Source organism: Bidens hawaiensis, unplaced genomic scaffold (genome assembly GCF_021521415.1).
Source record: "Bidens hawaiensis isolate Kalapana, Puna unplaced genomic scaffold, B.hawaiensis_p1.1 tig00001758_1, whole genome shotgun sequence".
Taxonomy (NCBI): domain Eukaryota; kingdom Viridiplantae; phylum Streptophyta; class Magnoliopsida; order Asterales; family Asteraceae; genus Bidens; species Bidens hawaiensis.
Window position 1 is genome coordinate 3,606,394 of NW_027491099.1, and position 5,795 is coordinate 3,612,188.

Sequence of the window (5,795 nt, forward strand, 5' to 3'; positions counted from 1 at the left end):
AAGTCCGTTGGGAAGCACAGTGTGGCGCTGAATTTACTTGGGAACGAGAAGACGAGATGAAGGAAAAGTACCCGCATTTGTATATTACGGATTCCTTTAATTTCGGGACAAGTTTATGAAAGTAGGGAAGACTGTGACATTCGCCATTTTCGGTCAAACTTGTATTTGTATTTTTATTGGAAACCTGACCCGTTTTGGTTTTTCGGGTCCTTTGTTATTAATAAAATATTGGGTTGTATGTTCGTTTATGTTACACAAATGTCGGATCATGAAAACATCCTTCTCGGTAAATTAAAACACCTCTTTATGGCTAAAAATGTCTTAAAACAAACTTTAGGGACTATTATTGTCGATTATCAAAAGTTTGTTTGACCATTTTAACCAATCAGGTGCATTTACCCCTTATGAAGAAACCATACTTACACCACTATAAAAGTAATGTCCCAAGCACCATTTTGGTTGCTCTATCTTCTCCAAATTCTCTCTCAATCTAAGATCCAAGTATTCTTTCTTCAAGTTTTTAATAGTTTGATTTCTCAAGGTCAAGCTAATACTAATCTTTATTTCTAACTAAGTCTTTGTTACTTAAATCTTGAGGTTGCAACATATATAATATACACCCCTTGTTTCCATCGGCTTTCACTTCTCCGGTCACGGTCGGTTGAAGTGTTGTGCTACAAGGCAAGGCTACATGGAGGACTATTATAGTCCTTGATATATACTTAACTTATGCTTTAGTTTATGCTTTAATTTTGTTTATGCTTATCAATATTTTTTAGTCCTTACTTACTTTTAGTTTCCAAATCATTTTTAGTAGTTCAATGGTATTGGGTATGTGGCCACCATTTTCGGTTCCATCCTGAATCAAGAGCCGAACAAAAACCAAACTTTTGATTAATACTTTATTGTTAACGTATTGTATGAAATATTTTAGTATTATTATTTTTAAGTTTATCTTAATGAGTTCTAGGGTATTGGATGTGTGGAAACCATCTCGGTTTTATTCCGAGTCAAGGACCGAACCAAAACCAAACTCTTGTTTAAACGCTTTATATTTAAAATGTTTTATTAATATGTGACAAGCAAGATTTGTGTATTATAATTTCTAAGTTCATTTTAATAAGTCTATGGTATTGTGTATATGGCAACCATCCTCGGTTTTATTCCTTGTCAATGACCGAACCAAGACCGAACTAAACCGAGCCACCGAATCTCATATTTTCTCTAAAACTATTTTATAAACTAATTTAAATTGTTTTCTCAAAACATTTGGTATGTTGGATCTAACTTGATCTTATAACAAGTTTGGACCGACAAAACCAAACACTCGCTTAACGGACTTCGAGGTTCTACTTATTAGAACTACACACTTGGTTAAGTTTCTTATGATTTCATTGAGTTATCTCATAACTTTTTGGAACCTCGGCTTCAAGCTTGACCAATTATCATAACTCGAACCTACAAATCCGAACACTCGTAAAGTCTCGTTTTGGTATCTATTTAACCTTGCTTTATACCCAAATATTTACTTAACAAAGGTTAAGTAAAAACTAATAAATAGGATACCGAGACCCGACTTCGAGTAAACTTACTTTTCAAAAATCATTACTTTAATTCCTTATGTGTTTACATTTTAGCCTTCAAACTTAAATTATTTATGTTACATGTCAAGTTATTTTACTTTAAGCTTCCAAAACCATCTACTAAATCAAGACCCTTTTTAATCTAGGTCTTGCCCGTTGAACTTACCCTTCCCCCGTTTTATCGCAAACTATCCTTCAAGTTACTTATTTCATGTGAGTACATTTCATCCCCCGTTTTCACTTTTATACTTTGGGGGGTAACATGCATACTTATCCAAAACAAGAACGATTTATAATACTCTATCTTCAAACCACAAACTCCAAGGTGTATGATACTTAGAATACTTGCTCTATTGTGTGTTATATGTTTCATATGTTTTACATGCACGAGTGTTTATTTTTATGTTGTTGTGGAATGCGATAAGTTTGATCATACGCACCCCTAACTACTTAGCCTTGTGCAAGTAGAATAGGGCATCATTATCCGAGTATGTTGGTTGCTACCGTTTAGAAAGGATCCTCATTTACATATGTTTAATATACCACGATTGATGATTTATTTATAGTCTCATATACGTTTGTGGATTTCGCTCATATTATATATACTTAAAACTATGAAACTGCTCACCAACATACGTGTTGACAAATATTATTTTATATACAAATAATATTTTATGCATTGTTGCAGGTTTGATTATTACTTAACTTGGAGTATGAAGACACCATTCTATTTGATACCGCTAGGTTATTAGAAGAATTTAATGTCATAGAAACATCAAAACAATTTACAATGAAGTGGCAGGTAAGCGGGCAACAAGCTGCGCCGCAACCCCCTTTTGGATAGCAAACCCAATCCTACTAAAAACAAAGTTTCGGTTCTTATGGGCCGATATGTTACTATGCCAACTTTCTAAACCCTATTCAAAAGGTCCACGGCATCCGGAGCTATGAAACCAAAAGTGTCAAAGGCAAAGGGGATGAACACGTGTTGATTATCCAAACAAGCTCTCTCGTGTTTAGCAACCTTGCCCGATGCCGCCTTCAATGCTGCTTGGCCTGCTACAAACCCACTGTCCCTATTCCCAATAAGAGGGGACACTCCTATGAGGTCGACACAAGCGTGTTTTCCCCCTACCCACCCAAAAACAAGAATATCGGCCGGTCGTAATGTAGATCTCCCTTCTTGAGGATCCGAAGAAAGTTTACGGGGGCTTCCTTTTTAGCCGAAAATCCGGCTTGTTTAAGAACATCGCATAGAACATCCCTCACCAAATCATGCCTACACTTAAACCCAGGCAACTCTTTGCAGTGAACCGCATGCTCGCCAAAAGAATCCAAACAAATCTTACGGCAAACCGGGCACGGCTCATCAACCGGAAACAAAGGGATCATTAACCGATACTTTAAGATGGCCCGGTACTCCAAAGCCGACATATGTTGGCTCAATCCTTCAATAGGGAGAACACTTAAGAAATCCTGAGCCCGAGGAGCCCGAAGACACTCAAACACCGCTTTCTAATGAGAGGATAAATTAAACTTCATTTCCAAACTCTAGATGATCCCACTATAAAGGGCACTCGTCAAAGCATGTTGGGCTTTAGAGGGGGCGGTGTCTTTATTAGAGAAACCGCTAATATCAAAATCGGGAAGTGAAATGTGCAACCGATCTATCGCACTCCCATAATCGGAGTCAAACCCATCAATACCACAACCTCGAAGAATGTGGTCTTGCAATTCCCAAGATTGGGCCCTCGAGGCCACAAACGCATAAGTAGAAACGTCTGAAGCTGAACATAAACCCAAACCTCCAAAACGAGTCGGAAGTGATGCCAACCTCCATTGAAAATCTCCAAAGAAGGCACCGCCACAAACCACGATGTCCTCAATCGCCCCCCGAAGGCCATTGTCAAACACAGATCTGCTTCCCCTACATACATAGGTTGGCATGTTTTGAGTCCGAACAACAACTTTCCAACTCCCATACATGAGCAGAGCAAAAGGAGCTCGCATTGAGGGTCCTGCAAATGCGGGAGATAACTCATCAATTCCACAGCTCGCGAAGCCCTTTTCGTAGCAAGTTCACTGATGAACCCGGCATCCCGGCTAACGGCTCCCACGAGGAGTTTCACACCTAGAACCGGTCTTGCAATCTCATAGGGAAACACCCCCTCCTGCACCTTAACCCCATTGCACGACGGCCAAAATACTTCAGTTTTCTTAATATTAAGTTCCATGCCGAGGCGGGGACCCTCCGACCTGATAATATCTAAAGCTTTAGCAACCTCTTTAGAGTCCCCAATAATTGTACCATCATCTAGGTACCAAGCATGAAAGAGAAGCTTACACGAACTCTGGACTAGATGAATAAGTGGGTGTAGAACTAAGGCGAAAAGAAGAGGTCTCAAAGGGTCCCCCTGCTGAACCCCAGTGGTGGACCAAATGTGGCCATCCCCCACATATAGCCTGGCCATTTGCCCATATAAAAAGTTTACCCATAAGGAAATAGATGGGCATCGGGCCCGAACCTCATTCAGAAGGGAAGTCTATCCACCAAGTTGAAGGCATTACAAAAATCAATAGTAAGCGTAGCCAATGACCCATCAGAATGGAACTTACTTAAAAACCTGTTCGCGCTATGAAGAACGGCCTCTGCACCACTAGGGACTCCCACCCCAAACTGAAAGTCGCACAGGTATTTAGTAATGTCTTTCCCAACCCCCCTCATAGCCACCTTAGAGATCAATCTTCTCCAAATGGCACCTACGGCAATTGGCCTAATCCCATTGTCCGGATTGAGCAACGGTGTGAGAGGATCCGACGCAATGAACAATGCCGAAACCCTTGGGCATCACCCCCCAAACATAAATTAACCATCGCGGTAGTAGCTTTTAGTAACCCAACAGCGATCGGTGACCCGTCTCCACAAAATGCATACAAAATATGTTGTGCCCTCAATCCATCTCGTCCGCATGACGTCCCTTTAGGGAAGGATTTAATGCATCCAAGCACACAATCCTTATCAACAACAAGAGGAGGCTCAGAAACAATGAAGCAGGCATAACCGATGGGGGAAAATTGGGATGCTTAGCCACTAACGCTTTCAAAGTGCCATTGCCGAAAGGTGCAACACCTGAAGGGCATAATACTTTAATGGCGGCAGTGAAATGCCCGTCCGCCACTTTTCGTAAACATTGTTTCACATTGGCGCATACCGCAAGATCATCGTGCTTAGTGAGAGGCTACTCATGACTCGAGTTCACCCCTATAGGTGTGGCAAAAGGGGATAAAATAAGCGCATCAAAACATCCTTAGTGTAACACCCCGTGACCGCAGCGGAAACGTAAACGGGATGCGACAGACACCTCTGATATCAACCACATTGTTTATAAAGAAAACCGAATGCATTAATATACTTCAAAATTACATTATCTCATCTTTCATTACCGTCTAGGTGATACACACATCATACAATACGATTCATAATTCTATCCATTATAAAGTATCCTAACGTCCAGCACGCAACCTTACACACATCAAGCATTTAGCACGTAATCAATCACTTTATCTTAGTTGTACCTGAAAAACATGTGAGAAAACGGGTCAACTACGAATAGTTGGTAAGTTTCACTAATTTAAATACACCATAACAAACCATTATGGTAATCATAAATAAGCGATGTAATTATACTGAGCCCACAAGTGAAAAACACTCTTAACCCCGAAACATATCAAATAACCCCTGGGGACACTGTTAACCCAGAACACTTCCAAAAACCTCTGGGAACTCTGTTACCCCAGAAACACATTTGATAACCTCTGGGGACACTGTTAACCCAGAACACTTCCAATAACCTCTGGGAACTCTGTTACCCAAGAAAACACATTTAATAACCTCTGGGAACTCGGTTACCCCAGAACACATTTAATAACCTCTGGGAACTCGGTTACCCCAGAACACTGTTTCGGGCCTTACACTGTTAGCAACTCAGACAATTATCATCTTAATTCATTACCGTACGATTCCCGTACAATAAACATTATATAAATACGTTTATTTCCATGCGATCAGCATGTACTTAAACACTTTGATAAAAACATGCTTTCCGCCCCGGGAAAATATTTAAAACAGTTCAGTAAAAGGGGCTCGTGAAAACTCACCTTAGCACATGCAAGTAGGTAACAACAATCATTATCAATTAACACGTCCAATCT